At 44.7% G+C, this 19,169-nt stretch overlaps 1 protein-coding gene across 2 annotated transcripts in view; it reads right to left on the reverse strand.

The window, feature by feature from the left end:
* The window catches only part of SMC6 (structural maintenance of chromosomes 6), a 610,138-nt gene that overhangs the window by 337,085 nt on the left and 253,884 nt on the right, over positions 1-19,169 (reverse strand). The gene's annotated exons all lie outside the window — the stretch shown is intronic.

Here is a 19,169-nt window from a genome sequence, read left to right on the forward strand (position 1 = left end):
AGTACAGGGCTTATGCATACTTAGAGATACCTTTATCTTATCAAGAACACCATAATTGGCTTGATGGCGCCCTCCCACACACAGTAGCACAAGTTAGGTTAGGTCCATTGAGTAATGATGGTCCGACCTGGCCTTTATTGGCTACATATACACCATATCCTGCGGTTGCTAACTTGGCAGGGGCTGACGTTTGTCGTTTATATATAGACTTAGCAACTACATACAGAAGACTGGTTCAGTTTGTAATGCAGACCTTAAATACTAATGCAGCGCGTGCTGCTCCGGCGCACCCACAGGCAGTGGTTCCGGGTATCAATCCGGCCACTGTACACTCGGTTATGGGTAAGGTACCGGCTAAGCGTGAGGAAACTCCATTTTGGCTGGCGCAAAAAATGAATACGCTGGAAGCAGTATTTCCCCATACGGGACCTCAGGATAAACATAGAATATTGACGATGTGTTTACCGTATGGAATGGTTCCTCCTGTGGAACATTGTAATACCTGGGGCACGGTGTTTGCCGTGCTCTACACTACAGCACACGGTACACCAACGTTGGCTAATCTACCGGAAGTGCTTAAACAAATTCAAGATGCCCCCACCTTAGATTTAGGCATGCAGCTGATGGGCAATTTTGCCACAGTTTCTTCTATTATTTTTAGTAATCTCAAGGGAGAGGCAGTGGCGCTAGCCGTGCGTATGCGTCTTCGAGACGTTCCGCAACTTAATCAGGAGCAGGAACTCCCGAGAATAATAGCAGAAACATATTCCAGTATTGGTCGTGATAGCCTAGGGGCTAGACCACAAAAACCACAATTACAGGGTAAAAATAGTAAAGATAATGCTAAACAGCAGCAGCCTAAGGGTACTAAGAAGCGCTGGGAGAAAAAACAACAAACACCTAAGAAAGATGGGGGACAGTCTCTGCAGCCGGAGACCCCGCAGAATAGATATAATCTCAGGAATAGGGATAATTTGAAAACGCCTGATAGATATCAATATACTGATACACGCCAATCTCGTTCCTTTCAGGACTCCTCGGACAAGAGAAGTGAGAGAGGTGAGCGGTCAGAGCGGAGAACTGAGTACGTGAAACCGAGACAGGAATCACAACGCTCAACTGAGGTTTCTGTTAAACAGGAAGAGAAACCGCTACAACAAAAGCAACAATTTAAAAAGAAAAAAGTGCCAGCAATCTCAGTTAGACATGCCGCTCAAGAAGAGAGTTCTCTTGACGAACAAGACATAGGCGTTAGCACTGTTAGACAGCGCGGCAGAGGTCACAATAGTTCGCCGGAGTCTTCTAGAGCATCTGGAGGTGAAAGCAACTGATGACTTCGTACAGGTCGAAACGGCAGATATGCGTGTCTCTGATCCCGATAGAGTATATAAAGTAACTTTGCAATTAGAAGGGTCATTGACCGCATTGTACACGCCATCTTTTGGGACCATGTTGTAAAATCATATGACGTTCTGCTGGCCGAACAAGATTGGCCACCTGACTTTGTTCGCGACTGTCCAGTTGGGGACGAGGTTATTGCACCTTCATTCTCACCACTTGTTCCAAGAGAACTAGCAGAGTCCTATAGTAAATCATGGGCTCTGACACAGGCCCCCGCCCTATATAGAAATCATGTGGGGTGGGATAGAGAATCACCTTATCATGTAATTCCGATAAAGGGCGAACCTCAGCCGCAGCCGCAGTATCCTATAAAATTTGAGGCAAGGGCATCGGTACGGAAAATTCTTACAGAGTTGGAGTACCAGGGGGTAATTGAACCCTGTGTCTCACCAATGAATAATCTCTGATTTCCAGTTGCTAAACCGGACCATTCATATAGGATAGTGGTGGATTACAGACATTTAAATGGACATACACGCACATATGCAATACAGAATTCACACAGCGCAGCGCTTATGAATAATATTGTGCGTAAAAAATATAAAACAACATTAGATATCTCGAATGGTTTCTTCTGCCAAAATATAGCGCCCGAAAGTCGGGACTATACCAGCTTCAGTGCGTTTGGCTCTCAAAAAAAGTTTTGTCGTCAGCCTCAGAGGTATAAGAATAGCCCAGGACTATTTTCTGCTTGTGTAACTGAAATTCTGCATGAGTTGGACCCTGAAGCGTTGTCATATGTTGATGACATATATTTGACGGACGATGAGATTCTGCAACATCTAAGGCCTGTAGCACGCATTGTTGTGGGGTTTGCTGAAATTAGCTACAAGTTTAATTTTAAAAAATCGAAGATTGCCTTCCTCAGCGTCATTTTCCTGGGATATGAGTTGTTGAATGAGGGCAAGAGCTTGGCGCCACAGTTTATGGAGAAATGTGCTCAATTGCAGCCTCCTAATACGGTTCAGAAGCTCCAGTCATTGTTGGGGTTTCTGAATTTTGGCAGAACTTACATTCCTGATTATGCTACACGTATAAAACCATTATACGAGTTGATTCGGCCAAATTTTTCGAGTAGATTTTGGACAATTGAGCATACACATATTCTTCGAGATCTACAAACTGATCTCTTAGCTGTTAAACATTTACACACTCAGGACAATAAAACGCATCTGGTCATCAGGACATATGTCACCTTTAATGAGGGTGAGACAGTCCCGATAGCATACAAATCACACTTGTATTCGGTGCAGAACAACGATTTGCACAAACTGAGAAAATACTCACTGCTGTACAGATGGCTGTGATTAAAGAAAGACCTCTTGCCCAGGGCCAACGCATCATTGTCGTTTCCCCAATTCCAGCCTTAGAGGCTGTTACGAAAGCGAGTGTTCCTAATTCGAAAGCTTTACACCCGCGATGGATACAATGGGCTACGTCTTTGACAGCCACTGATGTAGATTACATATTTGACCCTAAACTGCAGACTCAAGAATTTCTTCAATATGAAATGGAATACCCAGTACCCGCTGGCACGTTGCCTATTGACCAGTATCAAGTGGTCATGTATACAGATGGCTCTTTGCAGCCAGCGGTTGGGACTAAACAACAGTATTCTGCTGCATGTGCGGTGGTGAGCGGCACTATGGAGGGGGAAGTGTTCTGCCCCCGACATACTTATACGCAGACCTTGGGAGATTGTACGGCACAGTTGGCTGAGCTCAAGGCTCTATTGTTAGCCTTAGGACAAGCGGATCCGGCGATACTTACCTTGCTGGTCTGTGACTCCTACTACTGTGTTCAGTCTTTCAATGAATATTTGCACTACTGGAGGTTGAATGGGTTTAGAGATTCCAAGGGCAACACCATTAAACACAAATTGCTGTGGGGGAAGGTTGCGAATCTGAAAGAAACGCTTCCTAAAGTCCATGTTGTACATACACTTGGACACCAGCGCGTTGGAATACACGTTGCTGGAAATACTTTGGCTGATGAAGCCGCAAAATCGGCAGTGGCGGTTGCCACTGTGGCCGCAGTGGCTCGTTCGAGTTCCAAACCAGACACAGAGATTTCAGCTGCCATAAAGGCAACGGCTGATGGCACGCCATTTCCTAAAGGATTCCCTTCTAAATATAGTTACTGCCTGGGTAGTATGCTAAACGCTGTTGTTAAAATTCCAGGTGTTGGTGTACGTGAAATGCCCAATAAAGTTGAGAGACCTCAATAAATATCTGCAGCACATGAGGGGGCGGCATCTGCACATGCTGGTGTGGCTGCCACTATTTCACTTTTACAGGCTCGTTACTGGTGGCCTGGTCTCTATAAAGAGACAAAGCAGTATGTCCTTTGTTGTGACGTCTGACAACAAATTAAAGCTTCGAAGGCTAGACGCCCGCAGCAGACACCCCTTCTGATTTCAAATAAACTTTACAGTGTGTGTACTTGGATCATTGTGGTCCGCTGACACCAGATAGTGGATACAAATATATATTGGTTGCTGTAGATTTGTGCTCCAGATTTGTGTGGGTCTGGCCACGGCGCTCGGCTGACGCTCGGACTGTTATTAAAGATTTGCGCATCTTTGTCGATACATTTGCAGTTGCGGCTTTTCATTCGGACCAGGGCCCTGCTTTTGCCTCTAAGGCATTCAGGGACACCATGGCTTCGTTGGGGGTCCAACTCCAGTTCTCGTCTCCATTTCATCCCGAGGGAAATTCTGTCATGGAGTGTTTAAATTGTGATTTAAAGCAATCCTTAACGGCCAGAGTTATAGGTACGGGTCGTAGTTGGCTAGCCCACCTGTATGGAGTACAGAGAGCACTTAATAACTTGCCTAGAAGGTCCCTGGGGGGTCGTACTTCATATGAGTGCCTGTTTGGAACACAAATGTATGTTCCTGATCTAGATGGTCCTGGTGTGGAGACGGCAGATACGCCCTTTGACATAAATGATCGTGTCACTGTTTTGCAGGATTTACAACAATTCCGTGAAGATAACCCTTCTGCAAGTGCTGCCTCCACAGGAATTAAGGATGAGCCAGTAACACCTACTGGTTGGATTCCCAGCATTGGGGATCTTGTGCGTGAAAAGGTTGCAGTAAAGAAAGAATTTGGTCCTTCTCATCGGGTGCCTGTGTTAGGGATTAGCGGCACAAGAACTGTAATTTTACCGCCGCTGCACGGGGCCAAAGGAAATCGCTTGGTTTCCATTGATAATGTCAAGTTACAACATGTGGCCGATTCTGCACAGCAGACCAAGAGGGACACCCAGTAGTTCTGGAATCCCTCTCACTACTGGGGAAGAAGTCCCGCTGCAAGTGATTTGCACTGATGCGGTTTCCTCTCCGAGCTTGGGGAGGGTGGAAGCTGATCTTGCGATTGTTCCACAGACGACGATTGATTTGGAATGTTTTGATCAAGTTGCTGTACGTTCTAATGATATTTCTGAACATGTGGTTTATAGCGTGCCAAGGCGAGAGCCACCATCTGCTTCTTTGTTCACGGTTGCACCTTTTGCAAGAACTGCCTCTGGCTGCTTCAAGGACACTGATGATGCCATGTCAGACTCCACGTCCTCTCTATCTTCAGCCCGGGGTCCAAGTAAGCTGCTGTGTTGGCTAAAACACACACATTTTGTTTTTCCTTGGAACTATCTGTGGCTTTTTATGACTGTAATGACTCTTTTTGTGTGGTTGGGATTTGTGGTTACCTTTTTTTTTGGTAATACATGGTCATTTTCTTCCTGAACGATCTGACATTGAGCACGTGAAGACGGTGTTGAAACCACATTTTTCGTCTCATATGGTTCGAAGAGACTTGTCCTACGTGAACATTTCTGCAGTACTGATTCCGGATGGGATTGTGTGGGATAAAGTGATGTTTGATATATATGGTCCCACTGAATTGATTCAAATACCGTATGTTCTCAAGTTATCAATGAATGATATCGTTATACCAGGCATTGTTTCGGATGATTGGGATGTGAAGACAGTAGATTCTATGCTGACAGAATTGCAATATTATACTGTCTATGACGATGAAGATGCTTACCTATTTAGAGATAATCATGGTGATATGTTTTGCTACAATTATTATGACCACCACTTTATTCATAAAGCTAGTAGCCCTAAGTCGATATTTGAATATATGCAATGGGAACATTGCCCGACTCCTCCACAGGGGAGTTCTAAAACGTATTATGATAAATTTGCATATTTTTCTGGGCATAATCAACAGAATGCTAAGTCTAACTATTTTAAAGTTACTCTGCATGCTAATAAGCAAATGTTATTGACCGATACTAAATTACTGTATTCAAATTTGTTTGTATCTAAACTTTCGGTTGAGGGGTATGAATATTGGTCAAAGACTGTTGACTTGAAGTGTCTGGGGAACGAAAAATTGGCAAATGCGAGGCAGGGACACTTTATTTAGGGCGTGTATTATTCCTGTCCAAATGATTTTCCTCAATGACACTGTGCAACAGACTAGCTGTTTGGGCTTAGCAACGATTGGAAATTTGAATTTGCCTAGTATAACTGTCCCTTCCAAATTGAACAATTGGCAGCAATATGTTAATGCCACGTTTAGTGAGCTTACACACTGGGTCCAGAATGGTACGCTTAACACTTCATTGATACATCCGGGCGGGTGGTTATTATGGCCCATAGACACTAATGGGTGTCGTCAGCGTTTTGTCACCTCTTCAGGGGGGTTCAGGACTAGTAGGGCAGACCCTCGCTACATATCACCAGAACATGCTGATATAATTACTACATACAGCGTGGGGAAGCTTTGTCAGCAATGGTTGAAGTCATCCACGCTGGGTGCAGTTAAGTCACATCTCACGTTACTGTCTAATGATACTGATTTACAAGATTTTTTGTCAGGGCCAAAAATGCAGCGGAAGAAACGTTTTCTATATGAAGTATATAATGAGATTTGGAAGCTTTCACAACAAGAGGCAGCAGCCCGGTTGAGGCAAATTGATCAAGAAAATTTGATACAAACTTTGTCTGTTGTGGATAATGGGATGCATACCCTTTCAGACCGTGTTTACACAATTGACAACATCGTTTCCTCTGCTATAGACATTATTAAATCGGATATGTCTTCTTTATATCATGAGCAGAGTCAGACGCGGTCCATCATGCAGCTGAGTTGGACTCTACAGACCTTGAAGGCAGGTCGCGTTCCGTGGCAGCACATTCGTGCCAGGGAGATATTTATTTCCTTTAATTTGACTCGTCAACAACAGCTGTTGGCTAAAAAGGAAGAGACATATGTTATGTTACATATTGAAAAATTGGAGAAACTGCCTTTTACTGTTGCTGAGATTCCGTCAGCTGAGTGGTTGATTCATGGGGTTATTATTCTGCCTATCTCCACTCTGCAATTTACTTCATGTTTAAAGCACATTCCGGTGGGTAGATATGAACGGTTGGGAGATAGTTACATACACAAGGTGTGGGAGCTTCCCTTTCTATACAGATGTATTAATGGTTTGAGGGAGGTTTTTCTTAGCGGTAGCGAATGCGAAACTTCTGTCAGCCATTCCATGGTTTGTAAACAGCTGTCCTTGCACGGGGCGTGTAATGCCTCGATTGCTAACTTAGCTTGTTATCTGAAGGGAGTTCCAGTCCCAGTAATTAAAAACACTTTCCAGGTGCTTTCAAACGGCAGTTACGTCCTTCTTAACAGTGAACCCTGTTGTGGCATTCGTACCGGAATAGTTTACGTAGTCGTTGACACATTTTTCTATCCATGTTTTTTCCTAGGTTTAAGAACATGGACGAGAAGATGTGGTTTCTGTATCCGTCTGTCTATGTTCCGTTTTATGTTTTCATAATAAATGGGAGTCTTCCGGGGTACATCTTAATGTGCACAGTGACATGGATTGCCTTCATGTGTTGATAGATTGCAACTAAATATTCTCCATACTGGTTTTGGGTATTGAACATACCTATATTAGGATAGAGTTATTACTACCTTAGGATGTGCTATGTAGTACTGCAATACAGCTATTAGTAATATACTTCTGATGATGAGGGTGCCAAATATAATTAAATAAAATAAATATAATATCTTAAAGGAACATCTGCATTTCACAACATCACACTTGTACGAGAAAGGGGAAGTGACTTCTGATGGCGGTGATGCCTGCAAAGTCCCAACCCTTCCAGCATTGATGCAGATATTCTGTGTGTTGAAATAGAATAATAGGATACAGTTCTGTGTTCCAAAAATACTGCCTCTATACCGGCGTAACGTGTTTTCTCCTGACCTTTGGATTACCATTTGTTTGGTGAAATAGTCTGTGTGAATATTCCACTGTTACTGAGTGTAATTGTTATTTATTTTTTGAGTGTTGATTTCCATTTAAGAGTATATGTGATTAGAAGGGCTATCCTATAGCATCTATTTGTTCATACTTATTAAATGTCTCAGTGATGGGACTTTAGATACAGGGACAGTAACAAAATATTAATATAATGTTATCAGTAGATCTACAATGTCACTTCCGAATGTATGTCCTGTGTTACACTTACACTATAAGAGAAGGACTTGATGCATTGATTATACACATGACTATAGCTATTACTATTAACATGTGTTTTCCAAATTTATTACTGCATATTATTTTTAAAAGTATAATTAGAGAAGTTTATGTTGCAAGTGTGATGCAGGGATGAGAGGGAGAGAAACTTTAGTTCTGTGTACCGATTTATGTCATGTTTCAATATACCTTTCTTCTTTCAGAAGCATGTGGTTATACAGAGTAGAGAGCCTTTCCCCCCACGTACCTCGATTGGGTTTTCCTTTCCTGATTAAAAAAATTTAAACAAGATAAAAAAATAAATTTAAAAAAAAGATAATAAGGAAACAAAAACATTTTTAGATGCATATTACCCCTAACTCCACTTTAGCCTCACCTAGTTGAGTTACAGGTTTCCGATGTAGCACATGTATGGTTTGCAGTGATAACGATTGTGCCTTTGATATGTGAATATTACTGTGCTGCCTACATTAGTAGAATGAAATGGTGCTACTAACAGTGATGTTGTATGTTACATGTGTTATGATGATCTAGTTTTTGATATGAGTAACAGCTGACAGGTGGTACAATAGACTGTGGGATTAGGTTTGCGCAAAGAGGAGGGGGTGAAATAATTTATTTAATTTAGTTACCCCATAAACCAGTCAGAAATGTCCCTTTATAAGATTTTGTGCATCTGCTGAGCGGTTCTAGATTGATGCACTACCACTTGCTTCATTGGTCAAGAGAGGCACCCTTGACAAAGTTGTGAAACTGAGCACCGACTGAAATACTGTTTGACTGGCCTATGAACATGTCTGGTGCTGAGAAGATATTATCTGATAAGACATTTTGACAGCAGTTTGCATTGCCTTCAGCATTAGGTGCTGCAGGCCCTTCCTGGCTAGACAACACTACCTAGGCATGATCTCGAACAGGGAGATTGGGCTTGGGTAACCTGTAAAGTAGGAGGGACTGACCTCCTGGATCCACAGCTCTTACACCAAGAAGGTAGCGGAACATGGACATCCGCAGCAGCAGAAACGAGTGGAACAACTGGTGGACCCACGAAGGGCTGTTCGTGCTGCACACCTCCAAGAGACCGAGGGTGTAAGCGGGCCCCGTTTGGTTCTAATACAAAGTAATCAAGTTATCCTTTGATGCCACACTGAGGGGGTACCACCGACTGTGGCACAGCTGATTGCCATTCCATGGTACTGTAACAGCAGGCTGTTGGCTCCAGGAATAGGAGCCCTCTACAAATGCAACATTTAAGGATCTCTTCGTCTCCTCCAAAGAGAATAACTGCAAGGACTATGGGCACCGTCAACCTCGCCAACTGTCAACTTTAACTTCACAACCTTCATCTCCTGCAGTTCTGGCTGAAAGACCTCAGTAAACCTTCAGTTCTAGTGTACCTGGCCTCCATTCTACAATACCTTTTGCCTCAAGTACTGTTGACCACTGGGGCAAAATATAAGGTATAGGAAATTGATCATTTTGAAATTCTCTTTTGAAATTCAATAAGGCAACGATGTCCGACACCCCCTTAAGGCCCACCAAGAAATAGCCATGGGCCCTAGATTTTTTTGTTATTGTTGTGCTACTTCTCATGGAGTCTGCTGATTTCCCATGGATCACCCTTACTTCGAATAGGAGCATTAAATGACAATGAGACTTTGAACATTAAAACTTTGAACTTCTTTCCCAAATTATCAGTAGAAGTAAGCACCACAGAGATGAGCAAAGATGCTTTGAGGGACAAAGAAGAGTGTTAGAAGAATGTTAAATTAAAAGTGAAGTACGATGCAAAGCTAAATATATTGTGTCATTTGAAGTTTGCGCACACCTGCTCCAACAGTGCTTAGTAAAAAAAAAAAAAAAAGAGCAGTACCGTACATCACGTTTACCAACTATAGCTGTGAAAGACATAGAACAGCATCAACATTCCATTTCCTGTCAAATAAGAGTTGTCATTGATAATAATGCAAAATATCAAGTACAGGTGTAGTGATCATAATAGGAGGAATGGGTTGTTATTAGGTTAAGACTAGATTAGTAAGTAGTGGCCCAACTTTGCTTCCCAGATTGAGGAAACAAATATTTGTTCCTAATCTCTCTCTCTCACACACACAACACACACACACACACACACACACACACACACACGCACACACACACACACACACACACACACGATAACAACTAAGGTTAATGTCCCATGTGCAACATTGCTTACACAAAAAAAACACATATAGTAATATATCAGGTATCCTCTGAAGTTTGAACAAGAGGTACAAAAGATGACAAAAGACAGCCATAGTAATGATTCCCAAGATAGCAACAGCATGCATACCAGACACAATATCTAGACCTAAACACTGATGGGTGGGAGACAGTTCCAGGAGGATTGAGAAAACCATTTCTTCATTGATTATCAGAGGAGGGAATGTGGAAACTGGCTAAGGAATCCATTTCATTTTACCCCCAGGCCTGACCTCATCCTGTGATACTCAATGATGTACAGGCCTGAAAAACATAAGCAGAAGGTTGGATGACCTTTAGTACATTAACCCTGACAGGCAGCTTGTAAAGCAAGGCTTGCTTAAAAGAGAAAGGTCATGCGACATGCATTGCTTAATTCGCCCAGCAAAAGACAGACATCTCGATGTCCACATAGGTCTGAGGAGAGGTTATGAGGAAGCTGGATTGGTGACGCCTTGGAAAGTCCCAAATGTCTGAGAAATGTGAAGGTCACGCTTGTGGTCATCTTGTATCACGCTGCCACCACGAAATGTTATTCTACTGTGATTGGATAGATGCCTAATATATGTGTAATACCATGCATCTCCTGATCAACATCACGCCATGTACTTGATGAAGAAATTATCTTTCAGTTGTTCTGATTTGATGATGTATTTTCACCCTTTTGTGGTTTTCAGGCATAAAAGATTGTATTGGAGTTCTACAATTCAGACTGCTTGGCCTTAGCATTTCAAGCCACAGTCTCCATGTACATGTCTTTCTATTTCTAATAAATTCTTTATGTTTACCCAGAAGAGCTGGCTAACGGTTGTTTGTATCCTGGATGAGTGCTGAATAATTTAGCTTCTACAACACCTCCTAAAGTGATCCCAGCTACACCCTTGGAATTACTATTACAGCCTGATCCACCACTATTGTTGTTACTAGGGGGACTAGTGGTAGAGGTGGCGGTTGTAGTGGTGGGTGGTTTGGTGCTTTTCGTAGGGCTGGAGCTGTCTCCTGGCCTATGGCCCTTGTTCCTACAGACATAGCACCAAGGCTTTTTGTTGTGGGGAGAGGAAGAGGATTTGGTCTCACCCCCAGAGGAAGTTTGAGGACCTGATGAAGACTCTTTAGTTTTGTCCGCACCCTTGTCCTGAGACTTACCTGCTTCCTTTTTTGTCTTTGTCACCCCGAGTGTGAGCTGTTCTACTTACCCTTGTTCTGACCCACTTATCAGCCTTCTTTCCCAGTTCATGGCGAGAGGTCAGATCTGACTCTAACAAGTACTGGTGCAACACATCCGACACACAGATGTTCAGTACATGCTCTCTCAGAATCAGATTGTACAAGCCCTCATAGTCACTGACTTCGCTGCCATGTAGCCAGACTTCCAAAGCTTTCACAGAGCAGTCCACAACATTTTCTGGTCTCCCTGAACTTAATCCTGTACTGTTCAGTAGTGAGACCAAATCATCTAACAGGGCAGACTTTAAAACTGTGTAATTATCAGCATACTCCTCTCTGACTGTAAGAAGACTATCCTTTCCCTTGTCAGAGAAGGAGAGCCAACGGATAGCAGCCCACTGCCTTTGAGGGACCGTCTGCATTTTACAGGACCTCTCAAGTGCAGCAAACCACTTGTGAATGTCATCCCCCATCTTGTAGGAGGGTACAACTTTGCTAAGATTTCTAGAAATCAAAAGACTCCTCCCTAACCCTAGATCAGTGGTCTCCAAACCTTTTATTGCCCCCCCGTTGAAAAATAAAAATCATTGCCCCCCCCCTCAGAATTTCACAATTATTTTATAAAGATGGCAATGTTTCAATATGTCTAGACCTATTTAAACATTGCAGTTAAGTACTATTACCTTTTTAAAAAATCCAATAACATGCTTCTGCTTAAAACAAAGGCCTGTTATCTGTATAATGCTTTTTTGGCCAGAGTCTGGCGCCTCCCCAGGGATCACTTGAGGCCCCCCTAGGTGGGCCCACACCCCAGTTCGAAGACCTCTGCACTAGGTTCTTTGAAACCAAAGCTGCTGATGCCACCATGGAGGCGCTAACCCCAAACCCTGCCTCTCTCTTTCTCTCTCTCTACTGCCAAGGCCTCCATGTCTAGGGCTAGCTGTTGCTGCTGCAGCCTCAGCTTGGCCTCCTTCACCCTTAGTTTCCTAAGCTCCCTATCCAAGGAGTCATCTGGAGTTGAGCAGTGTGTCCATTCTAATACAGAGGTGGCACGAGAGTGGCAGAATGAGGATCTCTTCTTTGGCTTAGTGACCCTCTGAACTAGTCCCCTGGGAACAAAGGGAGACCTACTAATATGGCCACCTTTGGCCCTACCTATCGTGCTCCCAGCTACATTAGGCTAGGGGGCTTACTAGGGACCCTGTGATCCTCTGGGGGACCCTCCTGACCCTCCTCAGTGTTCCAAACTGCGGGGGCTAGACTCTTCCCCCTCATCCTCCTGGTTACCAGCTTGTTCCTGATCATCCTGGAGGAACACACCAAGAAGCAGAGCCTTGTTAGGGTTCCTCCCTGTCTCCAGGTTCCTACTCTTGCACACTTCCCTCAGTACCTTCAAGGTGAGATCCTCATAGGGAGAATCCATGTTCTGAGATGTGCTAGGTGCTGAAGACATGTTAGAGTGGTGTAGGGTGTGCCTAACCTCCCTAACTTCTAGTCTCTCTTACAGAATTTTGGATTAAGGGCTATGCCTAGAACCCTCTCTTACCCAAATCCTAGAGACTATTTCCTGACACTAGGTGTATGTGTACGTCCCTAGCTAGTAAGTGGTCTTTCCTGTGGAAAGTACCAAGTGACAGAGTGGTAAGGCAACTGCAAGTGCTTTTCCCACCGGTGCACCACCAATATAGGAAGCTGGCCTAGTGTGTGGTGGTAAACCAAGGTACTTACACCTTATACCAGGTCCAGGTATCCCCTCTTAGTGAAGTGTAGGCAGTGTCTAGAAGCAAGGCTCTCTAGAGGTAGCTGTGGATGAGCAGCCAAGGCTTATCTAGGAGACATGCAAAGCTCATACAATACCACTGTAGTCACACAGCACTTGCACACATGAAAGAAAACACTCAGTTGTACAAAAATAAAGGTACTTTATTTTTGGCACAAATCACCACAAAATACTAGACAGGAGACCCACCCTTAGGAAGTAAGGAATACAATAAATATATACACTAGCAATCAGAAATAGGCATAGAAAAGGTTAGAAACCATGCAAATAGTAATAACCAATAGTGACCCTAGGGGGAGTACAAACCATGTACTAAACAAATGAAATGCGAACAAGATACTCCCACTTAGGTAAGTAAACTCTGTAAAGGCCAGCTGGGGGTATCAGAAAACTGGTAAGTAACACAGCACCCCCTAACAACCAGGATTGCAGGAGTAAAATACTGTATTTTCCCCAAACCACCCAAAAGGAAGAAAAGAAGAAAAAGAAGACACCCAGAGAAGGCTGCAAGAAAAGCAGCAGTGGATTCCTGAAGAAAGAACACCTGTGAAGAGAGGGGACCAAATTAAGAGGCATAACAGTCTCCACTGGGGGCAGGAACCCCTACCCACCACACTGGAGATGCAGGAGTTGGTCGACGGTTAAGAAGAACAGATCAGCACTGCAGTTCAGAAGCAGGAGAAGAGTTCCTGATGGATGCAGATGCAATCCCACGCTGGAAGGAAGATTGCAGACTGGTGTTGGTGCAGAAATTCCACCAAAAAGCCTTGGCAAAGGCAACTTCGCGGTTGGAGGAAAAGAGGTGCTGCCAGTGACCAACAAGGCCCAGGAGGGTTCAACCCAGGAGAGGGAGTCACAGGGGACTCTCAGCGTCGCAGAGAGTCCACAAGAGCGGAGACAGCACCCAGAGGAGCACCACAGGACGAGGACACAGAAGGTGCAAGAAGGAATCCACGCAGCACTACAGAAGGGGATCCCAAGCTGCAGGAGAACCACGCAGAAGGCTGGGATTTGCAGGAAGGAGTGCTGGGGGCTGGAGCTTCACTTCGCCTGAAGATTCCTTGGAGGAGACGCAAACAAGCCTTGGTAGCTGTTAGAGACGCAGTGCACGGGGGTACTGTCCTGCGTGGGAAGGCAAAGGCTTACCTCCATCAAAGTTGGACAGCTGGCAGAGAGGACCAAAAGGACTACTCCGGACCACCACCCGTGATGCAGGATCCACGCAGCTCAGCAGGAGAGTGGATCCACGCAGCATGTTGTCCCTTGTTGTAGGTGTCTGCGGTTGCAAGGGAGTGACTCCTTCACTCCAAGGGAGATCCCTTCTTCTTCTTGTGCAGGCTGAAGAGTTGCAGTCTTCTGAGGATGTACGGCAAGGGAACTGTTGCAAAGCTGGCAGGAACTCTGGATACAATGTTGCAGTAGAGTCTTCCTCGTGGATCTGCAGTTTGTCGGTTCCTGGAAGATCCAATCACGGTTCACGTGACCAGAAGTTGAAGTAGAGGTTGCAGAGGAGTACTGTTGGAATCTTGCAAGCCGAATCTGAGGACCCACCCCAGAAGAAGACCCTAACTAGTCCTGAAAGAGGGACTGGTCACCTAACCAGGTAAGTACCTATCAGGAGGGAGCTCTGATGTCATCTACCTGGCCTGGCCACTCAGATGTTCCCAGAGTTCCCTGCCCATCTTAGAAACAAGATAGCAGAACCCTAGGACCCTCTGGAGGAGCTCTGAGCACAACCCCTGAGGTGGTGATGGACAGGGGAGTGGTCACTCCCCTTTCCAATGTCCAGTTTCACGCCAGAGCTGAGACTGGGGGTAACTGAACAAGTGTGGACTGGTTTATGCACGGAGGGCACCAAATGTGCCCTTCAAAGCAAAACCAGTGACTTGGGGAGGCTACCCCTCCCAATCCAGTCACACCTGTTTCCAAAAGAAGAGGGTGTAACACTCCTCTCCCAAAGGAAATCCTTTGTTCTGTCTTCCTGGGCTTGAGCAGCTCAAGCAGCAGGAAGGCAGAAACCTGTCTGAGGGGTGGCAGCAGCTGGGACAGCCCTGAAAACCCTGGAAGACTGGTGGTAGCAATGGTGGGGGTACTCTTAAGAGCCCCCAGAGTGCATGGAATCATACAACCAAATCCTTGCAAAAGTACTGGGGTATGATTCGGACATGTTTGATATCAAACATGCCTAGGTTTGGAGTTACCATGAGGTAGATGGACATAGGTAATGATCTATGTCCAGTACACGCATAAAATGGCGTCCCAGCACTCACGAAGTCCAGGAAAACGGAGCTGGAGTTCGAGGGGCACCTCTGCAAGTGCAGGGGTGCCCTCACACACAGGTACTTGCATCCTGCCCTCTGGGTTAGGAGGGCCTGCCATATGGGTGACTAACAGTGATCTGATGCAGTGACCTGGTAGTGAAAAGGTGCATGCGCCCTTTCACGCAGACTGCAATGGCAGGCCTGCAGAGCACTTTGCATGGGCTCCCTATGGGTGGCATAATACATGCTACAGCCCATAGGGATCCCCTGGTACACCAATGCCCTGGGTACCTACAGACCATACACTAGGGACTTACATGGGGGTACCAGTATGCCAAATGTGGGGTTAAAAGGGTATAAGTTAGAGGCGAGAGAAAAACTACTGGGGTCATGGTTAGCAGGAACCCAGTAGACTCAGTTAAACATACTGACAAACAGGCAGAAAATTGGGGTAACCATGCCAAGAAAGAGGGCACTGTCTATATGTGAGTGAATACCTGCATTAGCAGATATGCCCCTGCAATCTCTTTGTTGATTCTCAGACATGGTACGTGAACAGGGAAGCCATTTTAAGTACATATGCTGGGTACTAGTCATTATAAGTTCCCCAACTACATGATGGCTTCACTGAAGATAGGGATGTTTGGTTACAAACATCTTGTATTAATAAACTCTCACTGAATCCACTGATGGATTTATTAATACATCAACGCAGAGGGCACCTTAGAGGTGCCCCCTGAAAACCTACCAACTCCTACCATGGACATTGACTGGTCAAAACCTGTGCAGCCACATTAGACAGAGTTCTGGCCCCCTGAGGTGAGAGCCAATTCTCTCGAAAGGCTTGGAACAAAAACTTGCTTCTGGAAGAGGTCATACCTCCTCTCCCAGGAAGGATGGACATTCCAGGGTGTAGAGCTTTAAAGGCATTGACGCCTTTGTAATGCGACCCAGGTCTCTCTCGATGGTGGAGATGATCAACCCCACACCCCCTGCCCTGACCCCACTTTTGGCAGTAGCAAAGGTGGGAAAATTAGGTAAATCAGGAGGAGTGCCCACTTCATGCAAGTATCACCCCTAAGGTGGATAAGTTGAAGTGGACACTTCTTTTTTAATTCCTCCATTTTGTTTGGAAGGAATTGGGCTCCTAGGGTCAGGGTTACGGTTATGGCCATTTCCCACCAGAAGTGGTCATAAAAAGGGTGTAGTCGCCCTAAAGGTTAGTCGTTCATTACTATCACCGGGCACTCCCTGTAATGCCCCTTAATTCAGTATTTAGGTGGTACCCCGAACCCTCGAACTGAGATTACTGATGACCTAAGAAGAGCCAGTCACTAAAGAGTTGCACCAGCAGAGAAGACTACAGACACCATTAGACTTGGTCCCAGCCCTACTGGCCTGACTGAAGCCCTTGACTATCCTGCACCAAAACACGACCTGTCCTGCAGCACAGTGACCTCCAAAGCTTTGGGAGGACTGCCTGCCTTTGACAAAGATCAAGATCTCCTGAAAACAGTGGACCTGTTCAAGAAGAAACAAACGTTAAAAGAAAAGAAAATGGTTGTCAATGCCTAGTGTTCGCACATCTGCATTTAGATGTATGACAAATGTTTTCAAATTGCAGTAGAATTGTTGCGGGTGCCAACCCGGTAAGAACACCAACCACCACGGGTGTTAGGTGCAGACCTGTTGCAGTCACAATTTTGTGGACTCTTGACTACTATTCAGTTCTTCAAAGTAGAACTATCTACATTTATAATTTCGGTATGTTCCTTGTTTCCAATTTATTGGCATGACTCACAATATTTATTAAAATTTTCTTTTCACTAGGGTTTTTTGGCCTTTTTCACTCTATGGCATGTGATATACATGAATTAACAGATTGGCTGTTTAGTTATATTGCTGGTCTTTTTATATTTTCCAAGTCTCATAATTAGGCTCCCAAACACTCTCTTTTTCCATCACGATGCACTTTATATATTCTATTCTTCACCCTGGCTTCCACGCATCACAGCGTTTGTCTTATTGGTCACTCTTACGCGCGTGAACGGTCTCTCCCTCCTTTTTGAGGCACCCGAATTAAAATATAACTACTCATTGATTTATTATCTACTCTTTCTTTCTTATATTATGTTTCTCTACCTTCCCTTCCCTTCCCTTCCGCTCCCTAATTTGTTCTCCTATTTTTCCTATCTTTTCTTCTTTCTTTACTTTGGCTTGAGTTTGTTAGATTTTTTTACTCTTAATACCACATTTTGATTGTATTATTCTGTGTCCATGATTCTTGATTTACAGACTTGAAAAAGTCCTTGTGACGAAACATGTGTCGACTGTTCGCAGAATATATTTGTTCCACGAAGAATAAAATCTCTTCAACCTCCACATTGTGTTTGGATTTGGACTTCTCTTTCCACTTTGGACTTGATTCTCAGACTACCTTTGGTGTGCCCTGGTACTCTTAGATTTTTAAAAGAAAAGAACTCTGCCATCAGGAACCGCAAAACCGCCTCCGGAACCACTTCTGCACCAGCTGCACCACGGGCCGAGTCCAAGTGGGCCACTGGTCCTTTGAAGGTTCCCCAGCGATTCAGAGTCCACTGTTGGCTGACCCCTGTTGTACTCTGCCTCAAAGCCTGCAGCCTCAAGCCAAAGACTACCTCCTTAACCACAACCTGACTGGGAAGCTGTTCCTGAAGTCAAAAGACACCCCTGCACCCGGAGTCCCTGGTGGCCTTGCAGAGCTGGACCGTCTGTGTCCCTACGTCCCCTAGCATTAGAACTTACCTGGGCAGCTGAGGGTTTTCTTCATTCTGCCTCCTAACCCGTGCCTGCAGCCTTTTTCCAAAAGTGGTCTTGCCTATTGGTTAACATTGGATGCCTGATGCTGTGTTGGCACTCTGCACCCGGCTGCCCCTGTGCTGCTCAGGGTGTAGGTTTGGTGCTGCCTCTTGTACTTACCTCAACCCCAGGAGATCAACTTCTGACAACACCTTACATTCAGTTACCCCCCAGTCTCCATTGGTTAACACTGGGCACCCAACGCTGTGTTGGCAACTCTGCACCCAGCCGCCGCTGAGGGTGTAAGTTTGGTGCTGCCTTGTGGCCCACCTTGTACTTACGTTAACCCCAGGATATTGACAGCTGACACCACTTTACTCACCTGTGAGCAGCGCACTTTTGTTAACCCCCAGTCACCACAGGTTAACATTGGCCACCTGACTCCCAATTTGACCTCTGCACCCAGCCACCTCTTTGCCGCTGTGAGTGCACTCTTGGCACTGATGTGAACCTTGCCTGGTGTTGACCTAAAAAACCTCGAAGACTGGATTTGTAAATCGTGTACTTACCTGCGAAACTGCATTCTTGTTTTCCTCCCATAAGTTAACATTGCGGAACTGAAAAATTGCACTAAGTGTTGATATTTGAAAAAGCAAAGTACTTATGCCTGTAAATCTAGTTACCTGATAACAAAGTTCTTGGGTTTGAAATATACATAAAAATACATTTTATTTTTCTAAATTGGTCTCTGATTTATTCTTTTAGTGAGCGTCCCAATTATTACCTCTGTGAGAATAACAAATGCTTAGTACTACCCTGTGATAAGCCTAACTGCTCGCCCCCACTAACACAAAATAGAGCATTAGTCCTATCTACTTTTGCCTCTGCAATACCAATTGGGGATCCACTGGACTCTGCACAGTGTACTTCATTTTAGTGCACTATGTAGAGAGCCAGCTTATAACAAACAGAAAAATCGCTGG

Source organism: Pleurodeles waltl, chromosome 5 (genome assembly GCF_031143425.1).
Source record: "Pleurodeles waltl isolate 20211129_DDA chromosome 5, aPleWal1.hap1.20221129, whole genome shotgun sequence".
In the NCBI taxonomy this organism is placed as follows: Eukaryota; Metazoa; Chordata; class Amphibia; order Caudata; family Salamandridae; genus Pleurodeles; species Pleurodeles waltl.